Source organism: Cryptomeria japonica, chromosome 11 (assembly GCF_030272615.1).
Source record: "Cryptomeria japonica chromosome 11, Sugi_1.0, whole genome shotgun sequence".
Lineage (NCBI taxonomy): Eukaryota > Viridiplantae > Streptophyta > Pinopsida > Cupressales > Cupressaceae > Cryptomeria > Cryptomeria japonica.
In genome coordinates this window covers 289,158,751-289,180,050 of record NC_081415.1, presented here as the reverse complement: position 1 = coordinate 289,180,050, position 21,300 = coordinate 289,158,751, and positions in this window count along the sequence as shown.

Genomic DNA, 21,300 nt, shown 5'->3' with positions numbered 1-21,300 from the left:
GGGATTCATACTGAAAGGATCCCGCACCATGGAGAACTTGAGGAAGATAGCCGCATGGGGCAGGAAAAGTGAGGCAAAGGGAGTGATTTTTTACCTTGCATGGGATCTAGGGTAGAGAGAAATACCGCATGGGGTAAGTGATAAAGAAAATGAAATAGAGGAGAAGCCTCCAACTATCCCGCAGCTCCAAAGTAGGCACAAGAAAGATGTTGCAGGGTAGGTAAAGACATGCAAGAAACAAACATCCCGCCACCCCATAAATATTGCAAGCATCCAACCCGATGGATGAGTTTTCCATGTGGGAGGTTGATGAAGGTTGACCAGAGGATATGTATGAAGTTTTTGATGCCATGGATTTTTGTCGATAAAATCGATTGTGCACGTAGTTGTTGATCAGACTTGACCAAATGATTTGGGCAATGCAAATGATGACAAGTAGCTTCCAGGTGGTCAAGTATGAAATCTGATATGCAAAAGTTGGTGCCTGAAGATGGTGGATCTTAAATGTGGTAGTTTTCCCATTTAATCAGAGTAGGTCGACAGATGATGGAGGGCTTTGGGGCTAAAGATTAAAGACTTGAGTATTGCAGTTCAATACATGCATAAGCCACCCCAACCATTATCAAATTTTTGCAGTTCTCAAGAATCACTGGTAAGTGAAATTCATTTTTTAGAAGACAAAGATGCTAAAATCAAGGAGAGAATACAGATCTTTAATGAGGTATTGGACTATTCCCCCATTCATAATCACATTTCAGAGTTGAAAACTTTTGATGAATGGAGGAAAGAATATGAAGACATTATTAATGTTGTCATTCATAAGATAGTTGATAAGGATTATATCAATGAGCCAATGTATTGCTCAGCTATTGATAAATTGATTGCAATTGACATAGCTTATTCTAGGTTGGTTACAGGCATTAGAGTTGTTATTGATGCCAAATTCAAAGAGGCCCCTAACCGTGTGTAGTTGATCAAGGATGTTGAATGACCAACTGGTTTTGTAGTTCACAGTTGCATGAGAAGCATTGTTCGATTAAGGACGTTTAAAGAGGTGGCTCACCAGTTGAGATTGGATAATATCTGAAGCAAAGCAGTTGCACATGTTGTTAGAAGCAGAAATATCATCTTCTTTAAGGGTGACATCTTTTTGTTTTGAAATTTGAAAGATATTTTGGCATATTATCCAATAATTTTATGTATAACTCGTGTCATTAGCCCGAAGCTTATTTTTGCTCCTTGTTCTACAAAAAGAATTCAGGGCTGAGTGACAAAGGGTTTTCAAAATTTGTAACAAACAAATACTTGAAAATGATTACTCTGAGCGTATGGTTTTGATATTGTCTGAATTGTATATCCACAAGTTGCTAAATTGATGAAAATCACAGCATGTTTTGTCTCTATGTTCCTTTTCTTGTTTTTATGGTTCCTTTTTATGAAGGATAGATGTGTGTTGTCTTTGCACTTACGTGTGAATGTGTAATTGAATAGTTAAGGATCTTTCCTAGGAAAATATTAAATGCTTTCTATCAATTGTAGTGGATGAGTGAAATAGCGGAGATCCCAGAAGTATGATTCATGATGTGATGTATTAAATATTGATATAAGGCATCTTTATTTGGGGATTATTAAATTTGGGGAATGTCGACTTTATTTCCTTAGGATAAGCACTGGCTTATATGTTGTTGTGATGTTTCAGATACCTATTATTTGAAAATCTTTGAATCTTTATTTTCAATTTCAGTTTCATGCGTTCCATGTTTTCATTTTCTCAGATGCCAGCATATTTCGTACATATTAGAAATGGAATGAGGTATTTAGGTTGTTAATATATATGTACTGGTGAGAAGATCTGAGAATTATCTGTTTAAAAGGGGTGTTGGTAGAATTGAGTCATCTTTGTGAACATCCTATAGGTGTACTCGCATGGGTTTTATAGAGCCCAAAGTGCAGAAGAATTCCCTCTATTCTTGGAATTCTTGTCAATTGGCCATTTAGCTTGGATTTGGTAAATGCGGTAGAGCCTTCAATCATTTCTACTCCAACTACTAAATGAAAAAGACCAACGGGGTGCTCTGGTCCTTCTTACTATATTGGTTTGAAACTCTACAATCTGCAAACTGAGACTCTAAGATGCAGAACTACCAAAAGATCCAAAAACATAGAGGAATAGGGTGTTGGGTACCCCGATCCCAAAAGACTAAGACCTTCTTCTAGATATGAACCTTCACCTGCAAATTTTTGCTTTCCTGAAGTTTGTCTCTCTGTTGGATTTCTATACCTACACCTGCAACTTGAAAAATAGTGTTTGGGTGGCTATATAGGGTTTTGCCTTAGTTAAACTCCTTGTTTTGGTGAATTCCACCTCCACAAATTACTGATAAAATATTGGAATGTGTGTGCACCCTATGATCTCATGTGTTTGTAAGATCCTAATGAGCTGGAATGCAAATTAGAGTTCTACCCTATGTCTTGAGTATAAACCCTAAATGAACATAATGTAAATGAAAATTCTTCAATTCACAAATGCAATAATGGATCTAAAGCAATAATGTAAATCTAAAAATAAGTTTTGTTAACTCATATAGAAATATGAATATAACATGAAACCATACCAAACCCTAAGGGAGAGGTACAAGCCAATCAACTGTTGGTGATCTCCTATTATTCTTCAATATCTCCGAAGCTTCAATTGATAATAAAAATGGTTGATGGAGACTTGATGAATTCTTGATTTGTTGACTGAAGACTTCATATAAACCTGCACTTTCACTTCACAAGAGGCCTATTCAATTGCTAGAGTTGTTGGATCCTTCAAATGAGGAAAGGAAAGGTTATATGTATGAAACCCTAACTTTGTTTTTGATCATAGGCCAACCTAGAATTGATATATGTTCACACAAAATCAAATTTAAACATTATAATACCGCCAAAACATGATCCCAAAATTCTGGGAGAAAAAGTTGGGACCATGGTGAATCACCATGGTCCGACTGACTTTTTTCTAAACTTTTAGGGATGCAAGGTATCATGATTACAAAGTAAATCCCAACTCGATGCAACAATTCAAGGTGTTTAGATATGTGAAATCGGGCATTGAAGGCCAAAATAGGACCTAATAATGAATTAATTAATTAAAAGGATAAAATAAAAAGGGGCACACTTACAGTTAAGGGCCCAATTTTATGATGTGTGGAGTGATATAAGAGGACTTTAGAATTAATCAAATTAATTAATTAAATGCTTAAAAGGAAATTAAAATGCAAAATGCAACACACTAGCTAACCTAAGCGTGAAATTGTACTACTCAATTAAGGGTGTACAATTTACAACACTACATTTAGCCCCCACTTTAGCGGTCATATGAAACTATGTGCATATGCAAGCTAAAGTACAAAAAAGTAAACATTATTAAAAAAGGATATATCCATGAACTGTCGAATGAAGCCCCCAACAATATTTGTAGTACATTGTTAGGAACTACATCCTACAAAACCACATTGTTAGATAAAATCACAAAATCACCTAAATGCTTACTAAGGAATGATGAAATTCGAGGGTAGCTATATGCCCCTTGTTTCAACTTGCTAATTAGTGAGTTGAAATAGGGTATCATGTTTACCACATCGAATTATGATGAGATGTGATGACAAATACTCGAACAACAAGGCTCAATACAAGATCAAAGTACATCATGAAACATTTGGTAAGAAAGAGAATTGAGACATGATTCCAATGCAAGTGACAATGCAAAAATCAGATTTCCCTAGCAAAAGATATGAATGATTGAGCAAAAAATGCAAAATTAGGGTTTAGAAAAGTAAATACCTTAAATAGTGACAAGGACACTATTCATTTGTCATTTTCACCTTTTTATCTCAAAGTGTAGGAGAGGAGCCCACATAGCACAAAATGCCTCAACGACGACCTGAGATGTCCACCCAGATCCAGATCCTACAAAAATCTATGATCAATGACATCCCATTTGACAAGGTAGGTCCACTCAACTACATGTGTACTTTCCATTGACTTCCTATTTGACTAAGTTGACCTTTCTGACTAGGTAGGAAACCCTAATTCCAATATGCACCCAACAGGGTGCCATGGTTGTTGTTGGGCGCCCTGGTCCCTCTAGGGTTCCCTAGTCCTCCCAAAGATCCCTAGTCCATAGGCAAGGGTACTAGAGGCACACAAGGAATCAGACATTAAATAATGAGTTCATTGATTTTGATTTCGGATGGATTCATGATTCATGATTCCTGATTTTGCAAAGATTGTCATACATGCAGGAGCATACCGTAGGACTCACATATCGAAATTTGTGGATCCAGATTCCTTGGCTATCATTAGAGGATCAATGACTTCTTGAGGCACTGGGTCTATGGTACATATGCAGTATGCCTTCCATCAAGATTCATGCGACAATGCTCATGGCCTTGATGGAGAGATGGGATCTAGATACCTCCACATTCATCCTACCCATGGGAGAGATGATAGTCACATTAGAGGATGTATACTGCATTGTCAGACTCCTGATTAGAGGATGTACAATTAGATACCAGATAGATCGCACGTCGACAACCTTGAGGAGAGAGCAGATATATTATATCGACACAACTATGCGCATAGAGAAAAGGGGTCAGATCTTCATTCATTGGTTAATTCACACTATCGATAGGGTTTTGCTTATGACAAGACTAATGATAGCTATAGTGGGGTTAGCCATATGCCCCAACGGGTGAGGCATTCATATGCATGGGGGCCTTACATATGTCATCCATGCAATGGATGAGAAACACACTGTATTCTCATGGGGATATAGCATACTAGCCCATCACTACCATGATTTGGGAGATTTTGCATATGGAGAGGGAAGGAGTTTGATGACTTGCACCATTCTATAGGCCTGGATGTTTGAGCATATTACATGTACCAAGTTGACATTGTTTCCAATATATGTGGACATTGATGAGCCTAGGTCATATGCTTATCCACTCACTAAACTATGGCAGAGGGGTGATTTGTTATATTGGAGAGTGGTTATAGATTGGTTGAGATTAGATAATATTGTATGGAGGTCATACCAGCGAATGGCTAGTTGGCTAGGTTGGCATAGTCAGCTTCACCTCATGCAAAGGAACCACTTTCTAGAGGGTCACCACAAGTATATTGCCATCCCATTATATTTTGATCAAGTGAGGCGATAGTTTAGTTTAGACTAAGGTGTTCCTTCAACCATATCAATCTACATATAACACTCTCGATCTGTCGTGAGACGAGGAGCAATCCCCAGTCCTACCGTGGATGAGATAGAGGTGATAGATTCAGAGGATGAGGAGATAGACATAGCGGTTCCATTTAATGATGATGCTGGAGTACAGTATACCTACATCAGATGGTGGGAAAATAACTACTTGTGAGCCATATTCCCATTTGATCATCTAAGGGGGGATCTTGCCCCATGGATGAGAGAAGTTGATTCCCACAATGAGGTTCATGAGGCTTTCAAGGATCCTAAGGATGCTCAGGACCGCTAGGATAAGGGAGAGGAGGAGGAGGAACAGGAGGATGAGGGAGAACAAGAGGAGGCTGATGATGAGGATGAGCATGAGGATGAGGATGATGAGAAAGAGGGAGGGCAGGATGATGATGATGATGATGAGGAGGAGGATGAGGATGATGCCCCTGATCATTTAGGTCACAACACCATAGCCCTAGATCCCCCAATAGTAGAAGATAGAGGGGAGGATGGAGCGAGATATGTGGAAGAGACAACCTTAAAAGGTTCAATATCAAGATTACACCAATCATCTCCAACATGGCTACATCTTGAGATATAGAGGCACTACAAGCATGGAGAGGGAAGAGACTCCATGCCACAGATGACCATGGCACAGGCCCCCATCATATCTGATCTACACTGGTAGTAGGGACACCCAGGTAAAGTATTATTATTATTTTAAGTTACGTTTAATTTCTAAGAATATAATTCATATACATTTAATCATGTTCTCTCTTCTACAATTGGCGTACAGGGATGGCGAGATCTTATCCAACACACACCATCTGACATTGTCATCACATCATGTATTCCTCAATCTTCGTAGATCACACATAGACCCTAGAGAAGTGCAAGATGATATGAGTATTTATTTGATTCAGTGCGGATAAAGTTGGAGCTCATATGAGAGGAGAGGGAGTAGCCATGATGTGAGCTTATAGAGGTTCATATGGAGTCAACTATGTATAGAGGCATAATAATGGATCAAGATCAGAGGAGCTCATTGAGGATTCACTCACAATCCTCTACCCACCATTATACACCCATGGGACCATCATGCCAAGGACCAGAGGGCTCGAGTAGCCACCATCCATAGATAGTGATGATATAGAGGCCACATTTTTTATCCAGTGGTCGGTTTTGTATGTGATGTACCTAAAACTTTTGATGATATTGAAAAGCAATGCATTATTTTTTGTCTCAAATGTGTTCCTTTAATTGCAAAACAATGCATTATATTGCTTCAATTAAAAGTAACAAATTTGGATATGTACATGTATGTCTAATTTAATTCTTATGTGATTGATCGGTCAATACTTCATGATTAGATTGATGCATGTGTGATTTAAGTAAACAACTAAGTGTTTAATTAAATACAACAAGTGATGATGTAAAATATGTTTAAGTAAAACTACATAACTAATGTGATCCAATTAAAGACATAATCAAATACAACATGATGCATCTTAACTCAAACACATAAAGAAAATTGCATGATAAACTAGCATAAGAAAATGTAAATTCTTGAAAATTTACACAATGAATTCAAGACAACCAAAACTTAAAAGATGGTTGTCAATAATGAAGCAATATAGATTAAATAGCAATAATTTAATACCACATGCTTTAATGAAGACATGCTAACACATCATACAATTAAGAAAGAAAGGAAGAGAAAAATATTTCTAGGCATAATATCTACAAAGATGCGTAGCATATATGGGGTCTTTAAGAGGTGTACCTTCCATTTCCGCTATTTTATAAGCACCTAATCCATAAAAATCAATGATGATATATGGCCCAAGCTAGTTCAGAAAAAACTATCCTTTTTCTTCAGGTAAAGTATTCACATTACACTGATTCTCATAGAGCACTGAATCACCCTTAGAGAAGGAACGTTGAATAACTTTGTCATTATAACTTTGTTCCAAAGACTTATGATAGGCTTGAATATGTTCAAGAGTGTTTATGTGTTATTCATCAAGCATTTCAATTGGTTAAAGGCGTTGTTCTTATTGTTGGCATTTTTGATGATGTTTTGATTGTCATTGATGGACACACACTTTCTTGATGTATGAGTTATGCTCAACCGATAATTGTTCCAACCGGTATTGTGTATTATTGAATGTATAATATTTAGACTATCAGTATTTTGCAGAAGATGGTTTACCGGTCATAGATTGACTGAATATCCCAAGCGGTATGAAGACCCCAAGTGGTTCGAGGATCTCAAGCGATACGAAGGACCCAAGCAGTAGTTAACTTTTGATCGAAACATTACGATCTTCCAGTCTTCATTTTTGACAACCGATAATCGGTATATTGTATTAACCGGTATATATCTGTGATGAGTTACCAACCGGTATTACTGTAATGTGTGATGAGTTATCATCCATCGACACTTTGGCGGTGTGTTTGTGTCATGTTACCAAATGTGTCTAGATGCACTGTACCTAGGAACTTGTAGTCTAATTCTATTGGACTGACATGAAATCAGATTCCTTTATAAGAACATCATGTCTAGGGTTTGCGTATGTGAGATATAGAATAGAAAAGGTTATGTGCGATCATTGAATACAAGATTAGGTCTATGTGAAGAGATAGAGTGTGGAAATATTGAAGACTGAAGTAATGCTGAAATGCATTAACAATGAGTTGTCAAGGATCTAATTAAGCATATTGTGCTATTATCTAGATCATTCACTTGTTGATTACTAATATCTTTGACAAGTCTGAAACCCTTAACTGAGTAGGCCCAACAAAGCCTTTGTAAATCCTCTAACAAGGTGGTTCACAACTATGGATCTGAAATCCTTTAACAAGGTAGTCTTTAACAGGACTTATCTCCTAACAGAGATCTAGATTCCTAACAGGATCTGTTCTAGTGAAGAACATTGTATGACCTTAACTGGTCTGACCTTAACCGATTTGGTTACTATTCTGTAGATAGTTACTTGTGAGTTTATGCTCATCGTGGTTTTTCCCATTTGGGTTTCCACGTCAAATATCTCGTGTTATGGTGATTGTGCTTTTGCGGGTGAATGCTTTGTTTGCTATTTGGTTTGCACTTATCTTAACCGGTTTATTAGTGAATCTATTGCGCTGGTTACTACTAAACTGTTTAAAAGATTGATTACAATATTTTTTGGTATACTAATTCACCTCCCCTCTTAGTATTCATCAATTGGCATCAGAGCCAACCTTTCTATAAGTCTAACCACTTGGAAGGAGATATGGGGGAATACAGTGTGAGGAAACTTACTCATCATCTCACTCACACTGAGAGAGCCTATGATGAACTCAAAGTCAAGTATAAAGCCTCTTTGGCCAAGAGAAGAGAGCGTGTTGAGAAACTGATGGAACTTACTAAAAAATAGCTCTTCTGATGAAGCTGACATGGATGCCCTAGTTGAAGAAGTTGAAAAACTAAATGAATCTAAAGACAATCTGAGAAGAGAGTTGGAAGGACCGACTATTAGAATGTGTCAAGAGATTGAGAATAGAAGAAAAGCTGAAGATCTGGTAAAAGACAAAGATCATGAGATCTCCAAGATGAAGCAAGAAATTAGTACCCTTACTGCTCATCTCCAAGAGAGTAAAGTGGAAAAAGAAGAAATTCAAGGTGAACTAAACATGGCTATTTCTGAGAATGCAACCTTGATGGAATCCAATGCTGCTATTTCCAAGAAACTTACTGAGTCAAAGGAGATACTTTCCAAATTCAATTAGAGTACTGCTAAGCTAGAGAAAAAGCTAGAATCGGCAAAGCCAGTAAAGAATACCACTGGACTTGGTTTCTCTGGGTATGAGGAAGGTGAGACCTCTGGAACAAAATTTGAAGCATCAAAGAAGCAACCAACATCCAAGGATAAAGGTAAGCAAAAATTTAAACTTGTTTTCTTTAATTTTCTCAAAGAAGGACATACTGCCAATGTGTGTAGAAGCAAGGTCTACAACAATTTTCCTTATTTTCAAAACAATATGCCTAGATCCAATAGATTCAATGGAAACTATTATGCATGCAACAAGTTTGGGCATAGAGCATTTGAATGTAGGTCAGTTTTGCACAACACTGGGAGATATTCTCCAAGGACTGAAGGAGTTATTCTGGAACTTCCTGTGAACCGGAATCCCAACCGATACAATACCTATGACCATCAGTCAGGTGGTTATCAAGCGGCTACTAGTTGGAGAGAAACTTGTTTAATATATCGTGGTAGCGGTCACACTGCTGCAACATGCAGAAGGAAGAATGAAAGTATGAATAACAGATCATTGAGAACACCTAGAATGGTATGCTATCATTGCAACAAACCAGGACACATTGCCAGAACTTGCAGACTGAGAAATAACCTATCAGGTGATATACTGATCACTCCAGAAGGGAAGATTGATGTTGAAACTATTCAGGTGGAAATGAATAAAACTTGGAGAAGGAAATCAGAAGAAGAGTCATAGGATGAACCTGCTTCTGCACTTAGTGTGGAAGTCTCCAAACCAGCAAACTGAGCTTCAGAAAAGCTTAGGGGGAACATATCGGTGAAATATTTCAAACCCCTAGTTTATATCGGTAAAGACCTTTACCAGTATATGTTACCTATCAGTTGGCAGAAGATCTGAAGTGGTAAAAGGAAAAAATAGGGTTTTTACCCTAGCAGTGATGCATTTATTACGGTAGGTGAGAGTTTGTTTAAAAGGGTTTTCATCATCATTTTCACTTATCTATTTTTGAAAGAAGAATCTTCAAGAGCAGAGAAACCAGAGAAATTTGTTTAGCATTTGGAGAAATCGTGTGCGAAATCTTGCGATCATCTTTAAGCAATTAGTGAAGAACACTAAGTGGTGAACTAGCAATCGAAGTGGTGTACTGTGCGCGATATTGGAAAACCTAAATTTCAGATTGAGAAGGTATTTTCCGAAATTCTTCCTTATCATTTGGCTATGGCCTCTGCATCACATTCTAGTTCTAGTGCACCTAAAGATACACCTGAGTTTCTTCAAAATAAAATGAGATACAATGCCCTATCTCAAATTCTTGTTGGAGTTATTGTCGAGGAAGACATTTCAGGGTATATAGACTGTAAGTTGGAAGACCTAGGATCCCTAGTAATTCACTCCCAGCTAAATCTGTTCTATGGAGATGACAAGAAGATCAAACTAGAGTATATCATCCTTGAGAAGATGAAACTACACAATGCAGTATAGTTTCTGGAAGAATTTACAGAAGAACATATTCACATTATCCTCAACAGAGTGCATGGTGACAAAATGTATCTCGAGCAGACCCATGACATTACACCGAAAGCGGTTCATGCCGTCACTGGATTCTGCAATGTTGGAGAAGTACCATCTCTACGAAAGGTCACCAAAACTAAAATGATAGAGCTCACCGATTCTGTGAGTGACCAACGGGAAATGACCGTCAACACCATTAATGATGATCTAGTGAAATACGCTTGCATGGTGATTGGTTACAAGATATTTTATGCCAGCAGAATGAATTTTGACCCTGCTGCTGCAGTGAATGCTGCTTATAGGATGATCAAGGAAGATACTAAATTTGACCTATGTACCTTTTTATAGAAGCAATTGTTGGTGAATCAGAAATCCATCAAACAAGATAAATCATTGAGGTTCAAGTTTGGTCAACTTTTGGTCGGCCTATTCTTCTATTTTCAAGGTTATTTCCCTGGAGTAGGTGATGTTCAATGGTCTGCTGACCTACCGATTTCCAGACAAATTAAGGAGAGTCTACAAGCAATGGGAACTGCATATCCCAAGGTTCTAAATAAGTATTTTGATGAATTCAAATGAAAGATGAGACATAGAATTAGGATATCTGGTAATATTGTGAAGTATGATGATGACATCTACTTCACAATAAGGACAAATGACTGCATAATGGAAGTTGTGGAACCTACAAAGGAAGTAGTTGGCCCTATGGAGTATGAAGTGGTGAATGAATGATTGATCAGGCATACCTCTACGCTACTTGCCTCACCACTGGATGCAAAGAAGAAAAGAACCGGTACCTACTTGGAGAGGGTCACACCGATTGAGGAACCGAAGTAGAAAAAGGGCAAAGCAGTGCCATTGGTATCTACACCGGTTACATCTGGCAATCCTAAAGTGACCAAGTGGTCACTAGCCAAAAAGAAACCTAAGATTATTCTGGCAAAAGTATTCAAGAGGAAGCAGAAAACCAGGAATCACTCACCGGGGTCAGAGGACACTGAACCGAAGATTCAAATAAAGAAGACAAGGCAATCAAGCAAAAAGTTGAAGTCTACCGGTAATGTACCAACAACTTCTGCACCGGTAAATATAGATATTACCTCTTATAAACCAATGACACATTGTCAGAGGACAATAAAGAATATTAGGAGGAAAGTGCTTGATGATTTAAAGGAATATTTTGATGACTTTAGTGATAGTGAGAAAGAGGAGGTAGAATAGGAGGTCATTAAATATTTATGTATTAATGATAGGTTGCCTTTTGAGATTAAATCTATTACTCCAAATTCTTTGTATAATTTTTTGGATAATAAATGGTGCATTACCATTGAGAGAGAACAAGAGATCAGGGAGAAAATTTTGCACAGTACTTTCTCGATGCTTCAAATTTTGAGTTATTTGAAATTATGGATAAGATTAAATGCATCTTCTTTATGAGAAGGAGGCGACTCAGGTTACTAGAAGGTAAAAATTCTGAAGTAGAAAAGGATACACACATACATGTTAAAGCTATTGTCTAAATACACCAAGTATCTGAAGCCACCAGGAATGCTAATCAAGAACCTGACCTATGCTCAGGCAAATCGGATGAGGTATTTGACAGTCAAGGTGAAAGAGTGACAGAACAAATTGATCCTATTGATGTTGATGCATTAGATAATGAGGATGTCACTCTTGACAAAGAAAAAGCTAAGAAAGAGAAACAGGAAAAGAGAAAGCAGAGAAAGAGAAACAGGACAAAGAGAAAGCAGAGAAAGAATAAGAGGAAAAGAAAAAGCAAGAAGAAGATAAGAGAAAAGAAGAAGAGAAGAAGAGAGAAGAAGATAAGAGAGAAGAAGAAGAGAAGAAGAGAGAAGAAGATAAAATAAAAGAAGAAGAGAAGAAGAAAGAATAAGACAAGAGAAAGGAAGAAGAAAGGAAGAAGGAGGAAGAGAAGAAAAAGCAGGAAGAGGATAAGAAGAAGGAAGAAATGGAGAAGAAAGAATAAGAGGAGAAAAAGAAAGAGTCAGAGAAGAAGAAAGAAGAAGAAAATAAAATAATGGAAGAGGAGAAGGAAGTAGAGAAGAGAAAACAAGCGGAGATCAAGACCAAAGAAGGAGGGCAGACTCCTAAGGCAACCAATGATCAAACCTAGCAGGTTGATTCCACCATTCCTATTGATCTAACTCTTGCATGTCTGACTCAATCAACAGATGAGTCTGAGCTACTTCGAGGCATCAAACTTGCACAAGAGAGACTGGAAGAGTTGTGGAGGAAGAAAGAATAGGATGTCATAAAAATTATAGTTGACACCCTTACCAGTCTAATTCCTGGTACTAACCTCCCTAGTACCGACTCCTCTCTATCCAAGCTCAAACTTCTTTGTACCATAGTAGAGGACTAGGTACAATGCTTGGAAGATGTTGCTCAAGCAACTGCAAGAAAGAACCATGAAAAGGCACTCAATATTGCCTTAGTCAAACAAATGAATGAACTCAGGACACATCTACTGAAGCAATAGAAAGATACCAGTGTTTCTATGGATGAGGGTCAATTACTTTTGACTAAAATCTACCAACCCCGTCTATTTTGTGAAGATGTGCTCAAACAGAAAGCTAAAATCCAATTGGAGTTACAGGAGTATATCAGCACCTTCAAGATGCCCTATTATTTATTCACTGCCTATGGACAAATTTTTCATCATTTTCAGCATCAGATTGCCAAGATGGACCTAGAGATCAGCAACCGGACTCAAGATTTGCAGGAGCTTCAACTGCTCCTATTACCTAAACTGCAGGTTCTTCAGAGATGTTTTCTCAACTTGGAAGCCATCACGATAACTCAAGAGATGAGTACCATCGATGCAATGGAAGAATTGACATTTGAGATGAAGATTGAAAGTGATATTGCTACCTCGCTACTTGAGTCATGGACATTGGACATGAAGATTTTTGTGCAGAAATTTAAATCTGTTGTTGAGAAATTTCATTCCTTATTGTCATGAACATCTACTCTATGTTATTTTATAAAAAGGATGGTTTGCATTACTTTGTCATTGTTGGCAAAGGGGGAGTAGTGTACATACATTAAAATTTTGGTGAATTTTTATGCACGCACTTGTAATTTTTGCAAAGGGGGTAGTGTATATGCTTAGGGGGAGTAATTTTGATTGTAGCATCTTTTGTGTTATTGCTGTAAAAACACTTCGATGTCAAAAATTTCCTAAGTGTTTCCATCAATGCCAAAGGGAGAGATTGTTGGCATTTTGATGATGTTTTGATTGTCATTGATGGACACACACTTTCTTGATGTATGAGTTATGCTCAATCGGTAATTGTTCCAACAGGTATTGTGTATTAGTGAATGTATAGTCTTTAGACTATCGGTATTTTGTAGAAGATGGTTTACCAGTCATAGATTGACTGAAGATCCCAAGTGGTATGAAGACCCCAAGCGGTTCGAGGATCTCAAGCGGTACGAAGGACCCAAGGGGTAGTTAACTTTTGATCGGAACACTACGATCTTCCAGTCTTCATTTTTGACAACCGGTAATCGGTATATTGTATTAACAGGTATATATCTGTGATGAGTTACCAACCGGTATTACTGTAATGTGTGATGAGTTATCATCCACCGACACTTTGGTGGTGTGTTTGTGTCACATTACCAAATGTGTCTAGATGCACTATACCTAGGAACTTGTAGTCTAATTATATTGGACTGACATGAAATCAGATTCCTTTATAAGGACATCATGTCTAGGGTTTGCGTATGTGAGATATAGAATAGAAAAGGTTATGTGCGATCATTGAAGAGAAGATTAGGTCTGTGTGAAGAGATAAAGTGTGGAGATATTGAAGACTGAAGTAATGCTGAAATGCATTAACAATGAGCTGTCAAGGATCTAATTAAGCATACTGTGCTATTATCTAGATCATTCACTTGTTGATTACTAATATCTTTGACAAGTCTGAAACCCTTAACCAGGTAGGCCCAACAAAGCCTTTGTAAATCCTCTAACAAGGTGGTTCACAACTGTGGATCTGAAATCCTTTAACAAGGTAGTCTTTAACAAGACTTATCTCCTAACATAGATCTAGATTCCTAACTGGATCTATTCTGGTGAAGAACATTGTATGACCTTAACCGATCTGGTTACTATTCTACAGATAGTTACTTGTGAGTTTCTTCTCACCTTGGTTTTTCCCATTTGGGTTTCCATGTCAAATATCTTGTGTTATGGTGATTGTGCTTTTGTGGGTGAATGTTTTGTTTGCTATTTGGTTTGCACTTATCTTAAACGGTTTATTAGTGAATCTGTTGCACCAGTTATCTGCTAAACTATTTAAAAGATTGATTACAGTATTTTTTGGTATACTAATTCACCCCCCCTGTTAGTATTCATCACTTAATAGGTGTCATCATCGACTATCCATTTAAAAAAAATTCTCAGTGAAGAAATCTCTAACTCTAAAGGCATAATAGTGTCAGCACCATAAACAAGATTGTAAGGAGAACTACCCTTAGCTATGCGAACACTTGTCTGATAGGTCCAAAGAGCATAGTTTAATTGAGTATGTCAATCCTTACCATGTTTATTTACATTCTTACAAAGAATTTGCTCAATAATCCTATTAGAAGCTTCAACTTGACCATTAGATTAAGGATAATAAGGTGTTGAGAAACGATGTTGAATATGATATCTCTCAAGGAATTTTTTCACATCTTTGTTCTTAAATGAGGTGTCATTGTCAGAATTCAAGGTGGAAGGTATGCCAAATCAAGAAATAATATTATCTAGAAGAAATTGATAGATTACCTAAGCTATAGTGGATTGAAGAGGAATCACTTCTACCCACTTCATGAAATAATCTGTGGTAGTGAGAATAAAGGTATGTCCTTGAGAAGAAGGAGGGGGAATTTTTCCAATGAGATCCAAACCCCATAAGGAAAAGGGCCAAGAGGCCACTTGCGACCTAAGTTCTTATGGAGGAGTATGGATCAAATTGTTGTGTTGTTGACACTGATGACACTTTTTGACAAAGGAAAAAGAGTATTTCTCCATGGTTTGCCAATAGTATCCCATTCAAAGCAACCTTTGAACCAAAGATTTACCACCAAAATGCCCCCCGGAAGCACTTGAATGTGCTTCCTCAAGGGAAATAGGGATCTTGGCTTTTTTCAAGCAATGAAGGAGAAGAGCATTATAACCTCTTCTATAAAGAATATTAGAAAGGATAATGCATCTTGTAGCTAACTTATGAACTCTAGTCCTATCATTCTTACTTGTAGAATCTGGAAAAGTACCATCGGTCAAATATCCTTAAATATGTGAGTACCATTCATCAGAATCTATATCATAACAATAGGCTACATCACGACAATTATCAATAATAGCTAGAGAGGAAAGATTATCAATTGTAAAGTGATTATCTGTTGTGGGATCTTTGAGGGATATGAGGAAAGTTGTACTTGCCATCACATCTGCATGTCGATTATCCTTTTGGGGAGTGGGTTCCATGGTATAAGAAGTGAAATTTTCTAACATGTATATTGCCAAGTCATGATATTATAATAATTTTTCTTGTTTAGGTTGATAGGTTCCCGTAACTTGTCGAATGTTTAATTGTGAGTCACCAAAGATGTTTATATCATTCATAGATAAAGCCACTTTAAGACCAGCTATAAGGGCTTCATACTTAGTGATATTATTGGTACAAGGAATTTAGATGATAGGATAAAGGGATAGGTTTTCCTAAAGGAGGTATTAAAATAACACCAACTCCTAAACCCATACGACACTTAGATCCATCAAAATAAAATTCCCAAGTTTTGTCAGCATCAACAGGAAGAACAAACTCATCAAGGAAAGATTATTTATTGGGTAATGTGAGAGGTGAAGGTGTTGGCATTACTGATATTGACAAAACCGGTTAATCCAATGAACTGGTATATTAATTGAGATTTGTCATTGATGACTAACACTGACCGGTGGAGTATTGTATCTCAGTAGCAAAGGTGATAGCTTGCAAACAACATGGAAGTAGCATCAGAGACAAATGATCAAGGTTCAATCGGTTCAAGGGAAGACAGAATAAGCCAACCGGTCTGTCATTCAAGAAAATCGATGTTAAGGTCAAATCTTCAAGTTGACTATTCTGATGATGATGTAGTCACAGAAGGTGACTTAGGTAAGAATGCTTGAGGTCCTATGAAAACCAAAACCTCATTGGCAAACAAGAAGAGAGGCTTAATGGAAGTACTGCAAATGGGTAGCAAAGGATGAATCGGTAGTGAAGAGCACAGTGGTATACTGGTAGGCCAGTGAAGTAGAAGGAAGATAGGTGGTCACCTTAAATCTAGGAGCGGTGATCAGTTACAAAGTTGTGATGGCAAAAAGTAAGTTGATTAGTTTGTGATAATGCCAAACTAAAGGTTAGTAAAGTCAACTTCAGTCATCATGCATTTAAGCCATGATTTCTTGCGGATTTTCTGGTTCATATTTAAAAGACTGAACTTGACCCGGAAGTTACTATTTTTGGGGGATGCGGTGGTAGATTTGGATGAATAGTTGGTGGAATTATTGTAGGGTGTGTAGAGAAAGAGCTATATTTTAATTTGAAATCTACTGAGATTTGTGATTGCATTGATTAAGAAAACACCTGAAGGTGACGACAGAGGGAGTATAAAGTGTTTTGAGTTCATGCAAAACATTTTTGATCGAAAAAAATTGCAAAGTGCAAATCCTATGAGAGGCGATCCAACGTGTAGAGTGAAGAGTGAGGAAGTGCTAAGTAATTTAGCAGAGTAGAGTGTGTGTGAAGTAGATCGACAGAGTGTAAAGCCAAGGATATGAGCAGAGCATACACAACCGATGCAGACAGAGTATGAGATTCATTGCAATCTGATCAAGCTATCAGTAGCTATTCCAGCAGATCAACTTCATGTTGCTTTCTAACCATTGCAACTCAAAATCCCTTAACCGGGTGGACTCTAATAGGTCATGTTGTTTAAATCCCTTAATCGGCTGTCATCTTGATTGATGATTTAAGTCCTTTAATTAGGCTTCCTTTAACAGGGTAAAGGCTTTAAAAGGATTAGATTTAAATCCCTTAACCGGGTGGCACTTAACAGTGTCTCTGTAAATCTCCTAATAGGGATGGCTCCTTACAGGGCGTGCTCCATAAGAGTACAAATTTTGTGAGCATCAAATCACACCGTATTTCTCTCCCATTTGGGTTTCTGTGAGATAATTCTTGGTGTTATTGTGTATCTTTTCATGCACGCATGTTCTCATGTAATAATTGTTTGTGTTGATAAATGTTAATTTAATGCAAACTTGAGTAAAAGGGTTTTAGTTCTGTAAAACTGGTAGGTGACTGATTCAACCCCCCCCTCTCAGTCACCGGTAGGGACCAACAGAAGGTGCATCAGCTAAATAGTCGGTCAATGCTTGACCTTTAATTTCTTTTTAGGAGACAAATTTAAGGTCAAATTCTGTTAACATCATAACCCATTTGCTAGGTGTCCTAAGATATCAATTTTAGAAAAGAGATGCGTTAGAGGATCAAACTTGATAATAACATGAATCTCATCATTCAAAAGTTAGTGTTTCAACTTATTAGTTGCACAAACAAGAGAAAGACATTGTCTCTCTATCACAATATATCGGACCTCATAATCGAGGAAACTGTGACTTACATAATAAACTAGGCATTGTTTATCATCACTATTATGTTGAGCCAATAAAGTTGCAAGAGAATGAGAAGAAGCAACGGTGTATCAAAGAAAAGGTTAAGTAGGAATAGTAGGTTGCAAGATAGGAGGATTAGACAAATAAGTCTTTAAATCCTCAAAGGCTTGTTGAAAATCTCCATTCCATTGAAATTTTGTGTAAAGGGTAAAATTTGATTTAGCAATTTGCAACATAGAAGGAGAAATCACCAAATCAGTTTTCACTTTGGGTGGAGGAATTCTTTTACATTCAAAAGAGGGGAAGAATCCACTAGATTCAGTCACAAATTAGATAAGGACTGAATACTAAGTGGATTGATTGATTATGATATGCTTTTCCCTCTTTTGTAAGTTACAATTTTGATTTAGGGTAAAGTGCTGAAGTTGAAGACAAAAATGAGAAAATAAGGAGCGAAAGGTTTGGGATTTTGTCACGCACTTGGATTTAAATAATATAAGCTAATTCGGATTTGCCCTGCAAAAATGCCTCAAAAAAGCAGGGACCATGATGCGGCAACACGATCCTCTGAATTTTTTGCACACCAAAAAGGGTTGTTCCGCCTCTGTGTCTGAAGCTTATTCCAGAGAAGTACAATTGCGTACCTTTTTCCTACACACAGAAAGAAAGGGAAATAGGTTGGGAATAGGCACTTGCCTTAGGTCAAACTCCAATTTTGGAATTAACCATGAAATCAAGATAAATGTAATCGAAATGACTGAAAGGAAAGGTTATCCTTTTGAGGAAGACGTTGAATTATGACTGAAAATTTAATGATTATACCTCCTTGTGAAGTTTTTCTTGCCTCCACATGGAATTAGGGTTTCATGAAATAGGACGTAGATCTCCACTTCAATGCTTGAATCTTGAATTTAATTTTTCTCCAAGGTTTGAAGGAAGACTAAAAATGCTCAATTTCTCTTGAATGCTTGAATGCTTGATCTCTTGTGTGCTTGAATGCTTCTTGATTTTTCATGATCTTTGAATGAGAGGGGAAACCCTCTTTATATACTTGCTTTTTTGGAAAATTGATTAATTTTCTGACATGAGCCAACATAGAGAGGGGAATCCCGCTCAAATTAGAAATGCTAAAATGGGTTTAAAGAGAGCCCAATTTTTGGAGGACCATGGTACCATGCCTTGGTCTTGGTGAGGACCAGGGTGTCATGCCATGGTCTTGCCCTATTTTGGGTCAGGATCAAGGTGCCCAAGGGGGTGCCAATCAAGGATTTTTATGTTTGCGATGTGTATGAGCATTACATGTCTTCAATTAGGCCAAGGGGTGCAAACACTAAGGAGGAGACCCAAATGTGGTTGAAATTACAAGGGGTGCAATTCCAAGATGCTACAGTTGGTGTTTTTCTTAAGCAACTAAGTAAAAGGAAAAGTACGATCCACAAGTTATGAAACAAACCTATGAATAGCTTGAATCTTTCCTTGTAAACTTTGTAATTGAGAGATATTTCGAGGAGGTGGCATGTTAACTATGGCATTTATTTTCATTGTATCCACCTCAATACCCCGATGTGAGACTATGAACCCTAATAATTTTCCACTATGCACACCATGTTGTATTTACTAATTCTTTTGAAGATTTGACAAATAATCTTAACATGGCCTTGACAAGATATAGACTTAAAGCTAATATGTCATCTACATAATCCTCTAATATTTTATGCATGTAAACATGAAATATGAGAGTCGTATCATGTTGATAGGTAGTGCCAATGTTTTTCAACCTAAAACACATCATAACCCAACAAAGCATACCCCAAGGAGTAGTAAAAGCGATTTTGAATTGATCTTTAGGATTAATGAAGATTTGATTATATCCCAAGAAACCATCTATGAAGGATAACAAAGCATGACCGATAGTAGAATCTACTCTCATATCAATGTTTGGAAGCGAAAAAACATCTTTCAAAGAAGCCTTATCAAGATCTCCAAAATCGGTGCACATCCTAATTTTATTTTTAGGTTTGGCCACAACAACAATGTTTGAAATCTAAGGAGAATAATCAATAGAGGGAATGAAGCCAACATCTAAGAGGTTTTCAATTTCAGCTTTAACAAGCAAAGCTATTTTAGGATTCATCTTCCTAATTTTCTACTTCATAGGTTTAGCATCAGGAATTAAGACAATGCTATGAGTGACAATTTTAGTATCATGTTAGGCATGTCAAAATAGATCCAAGCAAAGATCTCAGGAAATTCATGCAATAATTCAAAGTATTATTTTTGTTCCTCATTGGTTAGACATTTCCCAATCTTTATGATCTTCTCTTCATTACAAGGATCCATCTTAATATCAATAGTATCACTTATAATAAGGTTACTTTGTTGGGGAACATTCATTGGTTGAGGTAATTCCTTTATCATCTCATCATTATCTTTAGCTAACTCGACCTCTTTCCCAAAGTATGCTTCTTCATTCAAACAATAGGGAAATCCATGATTATGGTGATATCAAGGAAGGCTATCATAGGCTCCTAGGAACTCAACCAAAGAAGCATCAATAGAGAAGACATCAAAAGAAGGTGAATCAGAATCAAAATCAATGTATTCAAGATGTTTTAATGAAATTGAATTAGAAGAAGAGAAAATGACATTAACATAAAGGGATGGTCTCTTAGAGGCTTTGGTGGGTTTAAAGGTATTATATCCAAGTCTAAAAGATGTTTCACGAGCATTATTTTGTAAAGGAACTTTTATCCCTTGTTCTTGAGCACCACAACCATTGCCATTATATCCATTCTTAGCTAGGATGTGTAAACCAGGACCATAAAGAGAAGTCATTTCTGTAAGGGAAGGTGGGGCCTCATATGTCTCATTGTCATAATTAGTTGAAGTAGAAGTGGATGGAAGCGTAGATTTTGAAGCAGCCACAAAGTTGTTACTTATTTTTTTAGACAAAGTGGGTTGATTTTTAGGGTCATCCATATATTTTTCCTTCTAAATCTTATGTTCTCTTGGAGTGAATTTATACTCTCCTAGAAAGGTAGGGGTAAAGTCTAAAGAACCTAATCATCATCTAAGAGGACATCCTCGGGAGGATAAGTCTCTTTGAGAGATG